Source organism: Mustela erminea, chromosome 2, assembly GCF_009829155.1.
Source record: "Mustela erminea isolate mMusErm1 chromosome 2, mMusErm1.Pri, whole genome shotgun sequence".
Lineage (NCBI taxonomy): Eukaryota > Metazoa > Chordata > Mammalia > Carnivora > Mustelidae > Mustela > Mustela erminea.
The window spans coordinates 163,988,338-164,004,693 of NC_045615.1; the positions used below are offsets into that span (position 1 = coordinate 163,988,338).

The window sequence follows — 16,356 nt, forward strand, 5'->3', positions numbered from 1 at the left end:
AAGTGCACGGCTGAGTCAAGGGAAAGAGACGGAGAACGTGGTCCAGGTATACAGAGGCCACAAAACGCCGTTAACAGAAGGATGTTCTACTAAAAAGGGGACATCGGACCTGAAAGAAAGGACAAACAGGAATCGGTATGAGGGGCAACTGTAAAGCAACGGACGTGGGAAGGCTCCGACCACATGACGTCCACGCCGGGCGGACTGGGACTTCTTCAGGGGTCAGAGGGAGAGGATGGTGTGGCACGTGACCTTAGCTAGACAGAAAGGCCGACCCAGCTCCTCCTTGGGACGATGGACGGGACGTAAAGAACACAAAACCAAACTGAGCTGATAGTGCGAGATTCCGGCGGTCCAACGGAAAATGAAGAGCAGGAGCGAAACCCAGGTAAGACGGCTGCGAATTGTTGAGGAGGGGTACTATGATGGAGGAGGCAGTCGAGAGCAGCAAGGTCGGGCAGTCATCTCTCTGTCTTCACAGAATGGAGATTCTGGGTCCAAAACACACAGGGCAACGAGGGTCCCTTTCCAGAAGCTTGTTCTCATGCGACCGATTCCATTATTACAAACCGAGGAGACAGACTAAGGAGACCACGGCTGGGGTTCCAGTCTTGGTTTCGATGCACTGCTTTTGTTTCTCCTCTCTGACAACCTAGATCTTTTTGTTTGCTTTAAACTTCTCCTTATCTTCATTTTCATGTTATCCGGGACAAGCCACATTATCTCCCTGGCTCTCGGATACTTGACCCGTTAACAGGCAACAATCCAGATCATCACTGAGGATACCTTTCCCATTTAGAATTCTATGAAACTGCAGAAGATTAACGGAGCACAATCTTAAGTAACTTTCCCCACGGATGCGAAGACCCCTGCTGGTTTTACCTAGGGACGAACAGGGGACCCAGAAGGCTTGAAGAGAACTCTCCAGGTGACTAGTTCAGGGTTGATTTACATTTTTTTCATATTCATTAACATCTCTGATGTAGAGATGTGTCGTGTGACCGGCGGCATTACACCATCAAAAATGACAGCCTATTTTCCCTCGTGGCAGTTATAAAATAATGGTGTGCTACACAACTGAATTTTCCTTTAACTCTCAAATCCGGTTAAGGTCAGGATATATAGAGAAACAGATCTTTCAAAGACCTAATGTAACATTGTTTCGATGACTCCGCAGCACAGGTGGAAAGGGGACAGACAGTCTCCAAAGTCACTGTCAGTTGTTATCCCGGAAAGTCCTCCTGGACTGAAGACCGCTCCTCCACATCTTCCAGCCTGGGTCACTCCTCTGGTAACTGTAAATAGGGCTCAGGGTTCTGTTGGTTGATATTTTTATTATATTATTATTGTTATTATTATATTTATCATCATCCTTACTATCAGTCTAGGCCGGTGTTTGTCGAACTGTAGCCTACGACCTGCTTGTGGATGATGCTGTCCACACAGTGGGTTGTCATGGCATCTTAGTAAACAAAGCAGCACAGACTGAACCAGAGTCTCATCACACCACCCACACGGGGAGCGTATGATTTCCTGATGTGTCTACTGGTATTCATACGGACATAGTTCACACATGTGGCTCCTGGTACATAGTTCAGGATGGATTTCTACTGTGGGTTGTGGTTAGAGAAGATCTCAAAGGCTGTCTCACTCAGCCTCAGAGGGGGTCCTGGCCACTGCAAACAGCGGGAGCGGCCACACAGAGGGACGCCGAGCTGGGACACCGGTCTTGGCCCTCGGGAGCAGCACATCGCACCCCCGCCTGTCACCTGCTGGGCAAAATACAGCAGCACTTCGGGTGGGCGTGGACCAGCCACTCATCAGTAAGTCTTGATGAATCCACCTCCTTACGAGACATCTCTACGACCAGCCTTGTTCCAGAGCATTTCCACTGGATGCCTCCCTAACCGCTTCTTATCTGATTGGTAAATTATAGGCATTCATGACAAAACCAAAACAAAACCAAACCCTCCAACTGACATTTAACATTTGGTTACAATTTTTGCAAGGAAATTACCTGAAAGAGGTTTGACCTTGGAATATTGACTTAATGTTTACCATCCTTCAGGCTGTGCCTTCCCACGAGGAGGGTATTATCTGAGGAAGTGGATACTGTTGGCCACCTTCCCTCCCGAAGTACTCGCAGCTATAAATAGCCAGGACCCCCTTACAGGCGCGCGATTGACTCGGAGTTTCCTCCGGTGCCAGGAGTGTCTGCGTCTGCTTCCCCCGCAGGCCTCCTTCCTGTACGTCACAGCAGGGGCTGCCTACGAGGCAGGAAGTGAAACCAGCAGCTGCAGTAACCAGTGGGACAGGACTGGTTTTTCCCCTACAGTCTGTCTCGGCAGCTGAACCAGTATCTTCCCGAGGGATACCCCGAGCTTAACTTCGCAGAGGGACGGACGTTCCAACGCTGCCTCTTGAACGGTCCATCCAAGGCTCCCCGAGAGAATCTCAGAGGCCCTCCTGCAACCACTTCATTTTACAAACAAGGAAAGTGAGGCTGAGACAAGCCAGTGGCTGGCCCATGTCAGGAAGTCTGTGCCTGGCAGATCTGAGATGGGCCAGTTGTCTCTCAGCGACGGTTCTGTTACTTTGACTTAGTGCGTTCGGACTCTTTCTCGAGGTTAACTTAAATCTCCGGGAAAAGCGTAATACCCGGCATGAGCATTTTAAATCTATTATCGAGTCTCCCAAGGGAAGTTTCTCCTCTTATAGAAATCCATGCTAGACAGTCAAAATTAATAATTCTAATCAATTTGGTAAGTCATATGATCTGATTTTAAAATCCTTTGCTATTTTTTTCATGTACTTCAGAAGCAGAAAAATAAAAGCCGTGTTTTCTTTCTCAAGATACGTGTGAGGAAGATCAATGGTGAGCAGATCTCGGGGCCGCATGTACATCCTATCATAGCAATTTTCTTTGTCCACTGGGAGGCTGTGAAGCAATATCATCTCCGATTTCCAATGAATACAAAAGTGATAACACGGTTTAAATATAAGGACTGAGTCACCACTACTTCCAAAGGAGCCAAAGTATTTTATTTATAAATTGGAGAATACAGAAGATCCAGAAAACGGACGCCTTTTACAGATTCCTACCGCTGACTCTTGAACCACATAGGTTTGAACTGCGGGATCCACTTATATGCAGATTTTTCTGATAGAGTACAGAGCTGTCAATGTAGTTCCTCTTCCTTATGATTTTCTTAATAATATTTGCTTTTCTTTATCGTCAGAATATAATCTATAATACATACAACATGCAAATGTGTGTTCTTAGGCTGTTTACTTTATCAGTAAGGTTTCTGGTCAGGAGGAGGCAAACGTAGCAAACAAAGGCCAGCGGTTTTGGGGAAGTCACGAGTCATATACAGACGGTTGACTGTGCGGAGGGGTCAGCGCCGGGGCGGCGGAGTGGGGGGGGTCGGCGCCCTTAACTCCTGGGCTGGTCAGGAGCCAACTGTATTTGGAATGGCAAAAAGAAGACAGAGTGTAAAACAAGCACGATGAGTATGAGAGGAAGAACGTTCTGACACCCGAGTAAGCCAACGGCCTCACGTGTCTTTGATTAGTGTGTTTTCACAGAGTGTGCTGTTGGGAAAATTTCCATCTAAATGAATTCTGTCTTTTAGTTCCTATTTTTGTAAAATACATTTTGCTAGAAAAATGAACATAAGTAGTATGGTTAAAACTGACAAAATATTAAGGAAGACTTTTACAACCATCTGATAAATGAATAATTATGTTCAAAGTGTCCAAAAAACCCCCCACACCTCAAAACAGATAAATTCATAAAGTAAGTGGAAAACTGTGAATATGCCAGTATGTACAATGATCCATACATACGAACACTGAGGGACATGCATTCGACGTGTTATGTAGTCATTGAACTGCTGATGGAGATTACGTAGCACGGCGATGCATACTCATGATCTATGAAGTGGAGAGGCTACAAACTTGCATGCACCAAGTGACCGGAGTCATGTAGCTCCTCTACCGTAGGACTCTATGGGAGCAAACACACACACACAACAGTTATTTAAATGTCGCTCCTGAAAGATTTTAATTAAAAAAAAATTTTTTTTTTAATATTTTATTTATTTATTTGATAGACAGAGATCATAGATAGGCAGAGAGACAGGCATAGAGAGAGAGAGGGAAGCAGACTCCCCGCCGAGCAGAGAGCCTGACGTGGGACTTGATCCCAGGACCCTGAGATCATGACCTGAGTGAAGGCAGAGGCTTAACCCACTGAGCCACCCAGGGACCCTTTTTTTTTAAATTTTACTTATTTGCCAGAGAGAGAGAGAGATCACAAGCAGGAGGAGAGGCAGCGGCCGATGGAGAAGTAGCTCCACGCCGAGCAAGGAGCCTGATGTGGGACTTGATCCTAGGACCCTGGATCATGAGCTGAGCTGAAGGCAGACGACGACTGAGCCCCCAGGTGTCCCCGAAAGATTTTAATATTAATAGCAGGGATCTTTGGTAATATTTTTGAGATACTTGTTTCCTTTTTCTTTTCTTTAAAATTTCATAAAATAAGCATGAACTTGAGCTTTGAGAGCCATAAATAAACGCGTTTTGCTGCGGCGGGGAGGCTCGGTCCCCTCACTCCCGAATATCATTTTCATAGTCAAATACTAAATTTATATTCAGTAAAGCCTTCACAATTGCCTAGAATTTCCTCAAGTTATGATTAAAGCACTTCATTTTTCCTGAATTCAGCTGGCACTCTCTGTAAACAAGATCATGGCTGGGAATATAAAATAAAATAAAAACAACTGTGGGCGTCCCAATGATGTCAGAGTTCGCGGAGTTCATACCAGACTGACGGACCTGGCAGCCTGAAGTCCAGGCGTTTTGTGCCTGTGCGACTCAGAGCCGACTTCCTGGCACTGGATCCATGACTTTTGTGCACAAAGCTAGTGGACTTCCAAGCCTAGCAGATTAGAGGCGAGTCTGGAGGAGGTTGGGGGTGTGGAGACGCGGCTGACAGCGACAGTGGCTGACAGGAAAGTGACACAGAGCTATAAAAAGAAAGGACCCAGATCATCCTTATATAGTTGCAGAGAAAAGTAACTTAATGAACACTGAGTAATAAAGGAAAGGCAAAATTATAACCAGAATACACTCTTAAAGAGAAGAATAAATTTTGTCTGTTTAATATGATTTCCATGGAAAACCATTACAACAAAAATATTCTTGTATTTCAGGGAATAAATCGCCAACTATATTGAATGACTCATTCGCAGATGTTTCAGGATAACTGTACTGTAATCCTTTAACCTTTTGCTCACTTTTCTCATCACTAGAGAACACTTGCGTCTTGGTCAGTGTTAGCCCGACGCAAGGACCATGACGTCACCAGACCTCTGTGGACCGACACCGTACAGACGGGAGGTGATAGTGTGGAAAGAAGAATGTGGCTGCAGTTTTGACGACGTGGATGGAACTAGAGGGTATTATGCTGAGGGAAATAAGTCAATCAGAGAGAGACGATGATCATATGATCTCCCTGATAGGAGGAAGTTGAGAGTCGGGACTGGAGGGTCGGGGTGGGGGAAGGGAAGGAAAAAACGCAACAAGACGGGATCGGGAGGGAGACCAACCCGAGAGACTCTTCATCTCAGGAAACACACTGAGGGCTGCTGGGGGGGGCTGGTGACGGACACTGGGGAGGGCACGTGCTACGGGAGCGCCGAGAATGGTGTCAGACTGATGAGTCACAGACCTGTGCCCCTGGGGCAACTAATACACTAGATGTTAATAAAAATAATTTAAAGAGAAAGAATGTGGCTAAGCTGTGCCGTCCTTGCATTTTGAGGGTGTTCCACCCCACAGCCCTTGTGGGCCAACAAATGCCTTCCACTAACACATCAGTAAGCTACTCTTGTGCAACTACGTTTGGTGCCTCGTGGAACTTGCTGTGTGACTCGTTTGGGTACAAACAGCTGTTTGCACAAAGCAGGTCATGGTTGGTGTAAGAGTGATGGGTGCCAGAGCTCAGCCTTAAAAGATAAACCTGGGGGGCCCTAGACTCTAGACGGTAACAACACTGGCAGACCGCTGATTCCGAGGCCCAAACTCCTACTACCCCGGAGTAAATATGCCTTAAAAGGAGTAGCTCCGCTGAGGGCATTCTCTACGCGGTGGGCGGCTCGACTGGGGGTTCCCCTTCCTAACTTTGTTCCCCAACGCAAGTACCCACGTTCTTCTGCTGTGAAAGTTTCACTTTTGCTGATGGCAATCCCCTTTTTCCCCTTTCCTCAAAATTTCCATTTCCCTAATATTTTAGTCTAGCGGTGGTTGTGCTCACTCCCGCCTCCCACCGCCCTGGCCCCAGCCCAAGGCCGGGCGGGTGGACCGCTGTGTGTCAGGGACCGTCTGGGTCATGACGGGGCTGGCGCTCCGCTGCTGAGACGCCCCGGCTCCAGCTGTGCGGCCCCTGGGGTGCATAAAGGACCCTTTCAGCGCCCCCCTCCCTCCTCACAGGATGGGGCTCACAGAAGTTTCTTTCTCGGCCTCTGCCTTTGATGCACCCATCACAGCTCAACGTTGCCTTCCCCGAGCTTTCAGTTCTCCAGACGGAACATAGAAAGTTAGGGGACTGACTTGTCGTCTGTGCCTGGAAACTACTCAGAACTTACATGGAAAAAAGAAAGTCCGCCCCGCTCCGTCCCAGCGTGGCATCCACGCAGTTTCCCCGGGATTCAGGTCTGGTGATTTCCACTCCCATGTCTCTTGAGCCAAGCTCAGCGGGCCTCAGTCGCTTGCTAAGGCTGCTGTTTCTCTCCGACAGACCAGACTATTCTTGTTTACAGCGTGGCTTCCCTTGGTCCTAGTTTCTGCGTGTTCTTCTCCCATCCGCCCAAGCCGACGCGCTCGCGCTCTGACCACACACCGGTTCTGCCTGCTCCCTCCTGGGCTCTTCCCCCTGGCCCACTCCGCCTGCCTCCTTCCCGCCCCCGTGGTCACCCATTCCCTTCCTCGTCCTAATTCTCCATTGTTCCCGTTAGTCATTTCTGCTCCCGACCCCCATCTTTTCTGTCCTTCACGCTCTGTGTGTCTTGCTTTCCCTTTTCCGATAAACCAAACCTGGCGAGAAGAAAAGGTATTTCTTGCCAGAAAAATTTTGCCATTCCGCTTTAACGAAAATAAGTACTGCCAGTAGAATTGCTTAACATTAATGAAAATTAAATATTTGCAGAAAGATAGGAAGCAGGACAAAAAGTACTTATTGGCCGTCGTGGAAGTTAAAATTTGATACTGTGAACTCAAAAGGACCCATTTCCCTTAATAGTTCAGGAACCTAAACTGGCAAGCTCGGTGAGGATATACCTCGGGTCTACTGCCGAGTCTGTCCTGCTGAGTCGCTTCATCTAATACAAGTCATTGCACGATTCTTGATTTTCTAATTACCAGTTTTCCTAATAGCATAAGTCTATTGTAACTTTTTTTTAATGCAAAAGGATATATCAAACAATGTTTTTCTCCCATCTGCTGAAACCCCAGGTCACTTCCCGGATGCAGCGATGGTCTGGATCCCCAAGAACTCTGCATTCATACAGAATAGCGTGTGCGTCCGTATGTACAGCCATACTCTCACCTTTCTTCCCCTAGCTTGTACAAACGGAAGCGTGCCGTACATATTCCAACATAACTTAGTTCATCTGCTAAATAAGATATCATAAAGTGTGTTTCAGTAGGTGCCTATAAGTCTATTTTATTCTTTTTCACTGTTTCATAGGACCCCACTTTACTAATACTCTCTAACTCAGCAGTTCTCAATTTTTTTTGGTCTCTTATCAAAGCTTCACACTCTTAAAATTACTTAAAAGTCCAAAGATTTCTCCTAATTATATTGATGCTGATGTAATATTTACTCTATATCAATGTCTATATATTAGAAATAAATTCTGAAAAATTTAGAATATATATTAAGATGACAACCAAAAGCCTACTTCATATTAACATAAATATATTTTATGAAAATTAATTTTATTTTCTAGACTTAGTATAAAAATGGCATTGTTTTTATAATTTTGTAAGTCTCTTTAATGTTTGGCCTAATTAAAGACAAATGGATTCTAATATCCTCTTTTGTATTCAATCTGTTACAAGATTTTGTTTTGATTGAAACATATAAAGAAAATCTGCCCTCACGCAGATATGCAGTTGGAGGAGAGGAGTATTTTGATAGTCTTTTCAGATAATTGTGAATATTCTTCTCTGCACAAAAAAATCAAAGATGTTGTAATTTCTTAAAGGTTAGTTACAATATAGAATCCGAAATCACATAAACTTTTCCTGCTTTGTTATGTTAAACGCTATTGGTCTCTCGTATACTTTGAAGGGAACATTTATCTCCGCATGTGTTGTAGGATCACGCATTAATCACTTGGAAAATAGGATTTACTGAGTTATGCAGATCTCCCAAAGGTTGGCTGATTCTATTACATCATATCACAAGATCATATTTATAAATATCACAACCAATCTCCAATCTCCCCCCAAAATCTTTTTTTTTTTTAAAGATTTTATTTATTTATTTGACAGACAGAGATCACAAGTAGGCAGAGAGAGAGGAAGGGAAGCAGGCTCCCTGATGAGCAGAGAGCCCGATGCGGGGCTCGATCCCAAGACCCTGAGACCAGGACCCGAGCTGAAGGCAGAGGCTTTAACCCACTGAGCCACCCAGGCGCCCCCCAGCCCAAATCTTTAAGTACTAAGAACTTGTCAAGTTCCTGGAGGTTCTTCAAAATTCTGATTTTTCTTTTAAAAGCTCAAATTTTACCACTGTGAGAAGGGTGGTCTACTGTTTTCCTCGAAGTGATGAGGCCACTTATTTTTGAGGTGGTGACTGCCCAGTAACTCGAGTTTGAATTCTGAATAACTACAGCTCGCCTGTCGGTTTTTTCAAGCAAAATGTTCCATTATAGTCCAACTTGCAACTCAAACAATGGGATAAGCGCTTTTCCTTGAATAACCCTCGTACTTCTTACAATGCTTCTCATTTTGTCACACAGAATATTAAAAGACAAGGACTCAAGGGACAAAATTTAATGAAACTGGTAATTTGTACTGCCTCATCAAGGACATTCTTAAGTAAAATTAGCTTTTTTTTTTTTTTTTTTTTTTTTTTTTTTAAAACGGGCATGTGTCATGGTGAAGAATTCAACGGCCGCCGCTTGAGCCACTGGCACGTCTCGGGGCCACTGTCTCGATTCAGGCTTAGGCACCATCAGTTTCACCCACCGTTTTGATGTTTGCATATTGATGCAAACGTCAAAACAATGAAAAAGATGCATAATGTCTTAGCATGATTAAGAAAATAGCTTTGACCTCACAGTCAGTCCCAGGCGTCTGTGGATCATATTTTCGGAACTGCTATGACTACTTATGCAGCCTCCTTGCCCAACATTTAGATTGTTTCTGGTCCTGTGCTAACAACACAAACTTTCTTTGTACAATATCCTCAAATCAATATTTCTTGATTTCCCATTTGTAAGACGATTTAAGCTTCAAGGGCATTAAAGAGCTAAAAATCCCTTATTTTCTGGCTCTTATTTTGACAAAAGTATGAGATCCTGTTAAAATGAAGATCAAGGGGCGCCTGGGTGGCTCAGTGGGTTAAAGCCTCTGCCTTCGGCTCAGGTCATGATCCCAGGGTCCTGGGATCGAGCCCCGCATCGGGCTCTCTGCTCAGCAGGGAGCCTGCTTCCTCCTCTCTCTCTGCCTGTCTCTCTGCCTACTTGTGATCTCTGTCTGTCAAATAAATAAATAAAATCTTAAAAAAAAAAGAAATGCAGATCGACCCGCTCCTACTGCGGAAAGGAGACGCTCAAGCACACAAAGACGCAAGTTGTCTGTGTTCTGAGAGTCACAGGCTGAGAAGGTTTCAATCTAGAAGTAAAAAAGAAACAAAGGAATTTGAATAGAATTGTGCTGTTCCTTATTATTTGGGTTCTTTGGAAGTTTTCAGATACAACATAAAATGAGAACTGATTTAGAATGTTCTTATCTGGAAATAGTCGGGCTAACATGGAATCTGGATCCCTTAAACACTCAGAATCAGTTTCTGAGGAACCTACTGTGTCTCTTCAGTACACGGTACGAGCATTAGTCACCACCGAGACAGTGAGAGCACGCTAAGGACAGATTCCGACTGCAAGATTACCGACAGCGGTTGAAAAGCTTTTGTCGAGTGAACAGCTGCAAAGACCACATCCTGTTCTCTCCGTTTAAGAACACAGACTAGGGGGTGCCTGGGTGGCTCAGTGGGTTAAAGCCTCTGCCTTCAGCTCAGGTCATTGTCTCAGGGTCCTGGGATCGAGCCCCACATCGGGCTCTCTGCTCTGCAGGGAGCCTGCTTCCTCCTCTCTCTCTCTCTCTGCCTACTTGTGATTTCTCTCTCTCTCTGTCAAATAAATAAAATCTTAAAAAAACAAAAAAACAAACACAGACTAGATTGGGGTAAGGCAGTGCCATTACGGGGTCTTTCACGTTACTGCTACTGAGGGTGACTACAGTCCTGGGGCTATCCTGGTTGTGTCCACACGATTATTAACAGCGTCTCCTTTCACTCTCGATAGGGTCCGTGTGTGAGCCATGGGTGATGTACTCAGTTTCCCTCAAACTTTGTCCTATCATTATCTCTGCTCTAAGCCACCTAGGACCTCAGGTAGAAAACTAACATCTATTGGGCACCTAGGGTATGTTCTAGGTGCTTTTCATACCCATTTCATTCTATATGTGCAACAATCCCATGAGCGTATTATACCCCCATTTTACAGATGAGGAAACTGAAACTCAGAAAGGGTCCTAACTTGACTAAGACCACCAACAAGTAAGTGCTTCAGATAGGACTTGAGGTAGTTTCTGTCTGTTGTCAAAATCTATGTTCTTTCCCCAGTGTTCCAAGTGGGTTTCATGAAACCGGCACTAAAATCATCTGTGATCATCTAGAATGTGGATGATGGAGCCTTAACCCACGGCTCTCAAGCTGAAATCTCCCACAGTAGGGCCTGGATATCTGCTCTTAAAATAAGCTCTCCAGGCACTGGGGCCCTGAAGGACTCCTGTCTTACCTTCAGAGCTGGGCCATCAATCCTTTCTTCAAAAGATACTTTTCTAGGGGTGCCTGGGTGGCTCCGCTGAATAAACGTCTGCCTTTGGCTCAGGCCGTGACGCAGGGGTCCGGGGACTGAGCTCCTGGTTCCGCTCCCTGCCAGGGGAAGCCTGACTCTCCTGCTCCGTCTGCCCCTCCCCGGACCTGCTCTCTCTCTCATAAATAAATATACTTTGAAAAGAGATACTTTTCTAATATTCAGTAAAGTCATGGATTAGTGGGATCCAAAAGGCATAGCATAGATCCTACCAGGAAGGTCCAATTTCCTCAGTTAATAAGCAGGTGTGTATGTCAGCTCCTTTGGACACTTGGTCCCTTTGGGCGACCAAATTGCCATTCATTCTCTCTGTGAACTGCTTCCCTCCCAAGAGGTTCACCTCGGCCTCTCACGGGGTTAGGTGGGAGCTTTTCTGTGAAAAAAACATCTGTGCACGCACACTGTCATTTGGCCATCTGTGGCTGTATAGCCTCTGAAATTAAACCAAGTGCCTTGGGGCAAATTATTCTTCTGATTAATGATGAACTATGACTAGAATCAGATTCATCTGGCGTTCCTTGCAATAGAACCATTAAGTGTCTATTACTAATTTATCTGAGATGCATTGCTCGATGCCTACTGATTATATCCAACTCACATATTAATAAGAGAACGGGGTCTCTGGTGGCTCAGTCAGTTAGGCATCCGACTCTTGACTTCAGCTCTGCTTGTGATCTCGGGGTTATGGGATGGAGCCCTGCATCAGGCTCTGCACTGGGCATGGAACCTGCTTACGCTTCTCTCTGTCTCCCTCTGCCTCTCCCCACACCTTTCATAAGAAATAGCAGAGAATGATAAAGATTAACTCATTTCACATGATGTGAGTTTTGTGGGGGCTTAAGCAGAAGGACTTGGGCCCCTACATGAAGTAACATCTGTAACACACTCCTGGTTTGCAGTTTAGTGGATTTGAAAGGCACATCTTCTTACGTCTGGCCCACTCGAATCGGCAAACGGAATGTTAGTGGTGACCTTCTGCAGAGTCTCGCCTGTGCGAACATCCGAATGCCCCGGCCCACGTGGAGCGCGCCCTTCGCGTCCCACTGCATGGCTTAGCCATGGCCGTGCTGGGAGAGAAGCCCTCGCCTGGGAAAAGAGTCCTCCAGTACCAAGTCAGGCTCCAAATGAAAGCTGGGGGAGTTGCTAGACCAAAGCGAACGTTTAGGGAGGGTAAGGAACCTCAATCCGATCTGAGTCAGACTCAAAGGTCAACGAGAAGACACATCTGAGGGGGTTTAGGGGGTTATCTTATCTGGGTTTTGAGGTGTTTAGCTCTAGCTGAATGTCCAGTTAATGGCGGAAGCCGAGGAAGAGACCAGTAATGGAGAAAAGCGAGGTCCAGCTGAACGGAACACGGTTACACAGAAACTGGGTAAGAAAGTCCTGTAGGAACAGGGTTAAAGAAGGTAGCTGGGCACCAGAACCTGGGAGCTGGGCCAGGCAAGCAGAGTTGCCAGCTCATAAGGTTTAAGGAAGGCTGTGGCTTGGGGCTCACAAGAGGGTCAACGTACCAGAGGTATGGAGGAAACACTGCTTCTAGACCCCCCTCCCAACTGAGCAGGGCTGGGGAGCAGCCTTCTGGCTCTCATTGGCCTGGGGCCTTGTTGGTCTGAGTTTAGAGGTAACACTATCATTACTAGCCATTAATTCACTTGTGTATTTTAATGTAGTCTCGTGGTTGGGGCTTTTTTCTTAGCCCACTGTCAATGTCTTACTTCGGTTCACCGTCAAGGAGGTTAAATGGGAGTCGTTTGTTGAATGTTTTATTGAAGCTGCAGAAGGTATTACACCCAAAGGTGGCATCTGGGACCATGTGTAGAGGTGGACCTTAACTTAAATAGCATGCCAGCTCCAATCAATATTTTGATGTTTTAAAGCTTCGGTTCACTTCGCTATTAGAATGAGAATGTGTATTTGCTTTATAGGAGTCCAGATGGATTCCTGTATAACTGGGAGACAAGAGCAGTCGGGGCCTCTTGAAGTAAGAGCACGATTTCCTCCCTAGAATTCATCATTTATGAGCAAGGCCTCTATACTAATGGCTTGTGAACAGTTTTTATTCTTGACACATTTATATTTTATCTTGGCCACACCATACGCAGGACATCTGAAAACTATCAAAAGAAGAAAAGGCTTTGGCCAGATTAGGTTTATAATAGTCTGAAGTAGAATTTGAGAAAAGTACAAAGGTACTGGGCTAGAGCAAGGCCTTGGAAAGTGATTAAGGACCATTAGACCGGAAACTGTCTTCGCGGGACTGTAGAATCCTCTTAATTATGATGCAAAACCGCATCCGTGTTTCTCGCTCCGTCCTTCACACGAGCAGCTCATGAGTCTCTGCATGCAGGGACGGCACTTGGAGATTCCTGGCAGTGAATTCTCTAGTCGTCTCTGTTGGCCTTCGAACTGTGCGGCACTGAAACTACACACGTGGTTTGAGCGTCCGGCGCTACGCGACGTGCGCAGGAAAGGACGAGGGAAGTCTGGGCGCCTGGTAAGGACACCGGCCCTGAACACGCTTCATGACGCACTGGAAAAGGCAAGTCTCAGAGGCTTACGTGCAAGGTCCCTGTCTGTCCTGCCTTAGATGAAAACTCATACACACACATACAAGTAACAAGTGACATGTATGTGTGCATCTATGGCACCAAAGGTAAAATGGATCCTTTCAAGTCTTCTCTTACTCCCCGCTCATTTTTGACAAAATTGTTAAAACACAGCAATGTGAGCTCCGCTGTTGTGTGAGTAAAGCCATAGGCCTGTCTTCTCCAAGAGCCAGGGTCCAGATGTGACAGTAGGACGATGCTGAAGGTGCTTCCCGGGGTGGAGCTCCTCTAAAGCCACCGGGTGTGGATATTTCCACACCCCTTCCCCAGGGGTCACCAGGACTGGGAAAATAGGGATTCGTGATTCTCCTTGAATCCCAGCAACTCCTGAAGGCATCTGCTATTTCTGTTCCCACTAACATAGACAGACACAACTTTGAAAACAAATTCTTCCTACATTTCATAAGATCGCATTAACTAAGCAGGAAGGAGGGCGCCATATCATCTGGTGACACTGGTTCACTGCTGCTCCTGTGCTCTGTGAAAACGAATAAAGAAAACCTCATTGGAAATGGGGCCGGGGGTGCCTGGCTGGGTCAGTCAGTTGAGTGTCCCCCTCCTGATTTTGGCTCAGGTCATGATGTCGGGGTCGTGAGATCGAGCCCCACGTCTTGGAGCTCCCTGCTGAGCAAGGAGCCTGCTGAAGATTCTCTCTCGCCCTCTGACCCCCGACCCCTGCTCGCACACGCTCTCTTTCTAAGAAATTTAAAAACTATAAATAAAAGTAAAAAATAAAGAAACTAAATGGGAGTCAGGAAACCACGGAGCGAGCTCTCCAGCTGCCAGTCGTGCAGCCTCGCAGTCCAGCAGGACGGAGACAGCGAGCGGCCTGGCTGCGGCCACGGAGAGGCCGCCCCGCTTCCAGCTCTCCTGTCCTCCGGTGAACTTCGGTTCGGAACGGCCCCGCCAGCCTTCTCCTGCCTGTCCACGGAAGGATGCTCTCCCGCTCCGTCCTCTGCCCTTGCCTACGGGCCGCAGTTTGCGAGCCCCGAATCGTACTTCCTCCGGGCTTGCTCTGAGCAGACTCACGCGCGGCTCCGCCACCAAGTCAGTCACCAGGTCCGGCGGAGGCGGAGAGGACCATCGCCTGCAGGCGCGGGGTCCGAGCTCCACACACGGGCCCCACCGCTCGGAGGCCCTGGAGGTGCTCCTCCCGCTGTCCCTGCTCCCGGCGCTCGGACCTGCGGGCGGCGCTGCACAAAGCACTCCAGGGACAGCCGCCCGCCCACAGGGCAGTGTCCTCTTGGAGTGAGGGAGCTGCACGCCCATACCTTTCAGGGGCGCCCCATCAACTTTACGCTCCCGTCACACTGTCTGCCGGTCACGGTCAGCTTGCGTGTCCCTGAGATCTCCCGGGCTGCGGCCCCCTGCTGCCTGGGACAGGTTTCTGTCCGTCATGTTCTGTGTTTTGACTGAGAGGCAGCTCTGAGGACAGGCTGTGGCCGCTCCGCTGCTCTAGGGGTCTCCCATCCCCCGCCTCCTCCGCAACGAACCGATAAATGAATCAATGTCCCAAAAATAAACAAAATGAAACGAAGTCGTTGGCTGCTTGACGAACTTCGCAGGTGAGTCGTGGAGCCGACAGCTCCGCTGCTCCCCGAGCGTCGAGCCTTCCGTGAGCGCGTGTGGGGTTCGCCGAGAGCAGCTCTGCCTCCCGCTAACACGCTCTGCCAGAAAACAGCCGCAGGTACCGTCAGCGTTTTCAAACAGTTGCTGACATCCTGGAGTAAAACCACCCACAGTCAACTGTGCTGCCCTGTCCATCTCCGGAGATGAGTATTCCAAAACAAGGATCCGCATCTTTCCAAGAACATGACCTGTATCCTTGAATCCTCGAAATACAGATTCATTAGCCAGACCTAAGCGACAAGCGGCAATGGAGATGTGGTCAGGCTGCCTACGGGCCTCACAGCTCTCCGTCAGGGAGTACGGCTGCCTGTTCTTCTGGTCCGAAGGACCACACGGCAGTCCCCACAGTAGTAGTTCGGGCTCGGTCAAGGATCCCCCTCCCTTGGCCCTGCCCTTCCCAAACACAGATGGACTTTGGTGGTTTTAGCAAATTGAAAGCAACTTTAGAGATTTCTTTTTTAAAAAACTTGATTTAATTTGTAAAAAACACAAAGAAAGCTGCTCGTTGCAAAGTAGGTGAGGAGCAAATAAAACTGGCACTTAATTTGACAGTTGCCTCATGTCCAAGCAGAAGTCGAAGAACGAGTTGGATACCACTAAAGCCTGCTGCAAAATTAACGTGCATTTATCTCTTTTTTTTATCTTAATGCTCGACGCAGGCTGACACTGCGCAGGCGTTAGCTGTGGAGCACTCCAGATCAAAGGGCAGCTAATTATCAGAGATTTCTTCAGAACCTAAGTTTCACCAGCTCAGCTTGTACGATAAAAAGATGCCTTAGAATATGTACTGAGTAAACCTGCTAGATATTCAAAACAGCCGCATGGGGGGAGATGCTGATAACACACACACACTTACTTGTTTCCTACCGCACTCGAACGGAATGCGATGAAGTCCTTCCTGCACTTGCAGACAGTGAGCGATTTGAACGGGAAGTCGTGCATCACAGGTGGTT

General features: G+C 47.1%; 1 long non-coding RNA gene across 2 annotated transcripts in view; it reads right to left on the reverse strand.

The window, feature by feature from the left end:
• Positions 1 to 3,952: 3,952 nt before the first annotated feature.
• LOC116585274 overlaps positions 3,953 to 16,356 on the reverse strand; it is a 319,368-nt gene continuing 306,964 nt past the window's right edge. For both annotated transcript variants that reach the window (XR_004283533.1, XR_004283534.1), the window contains exon 4: positions 3,953 to 4,009. This is a non-coding gene — a long non-coding RNA (uncharacterized LOC116585274). The remainder of the gene's footprint in view (positions 4,010 to 16,356) is intronic.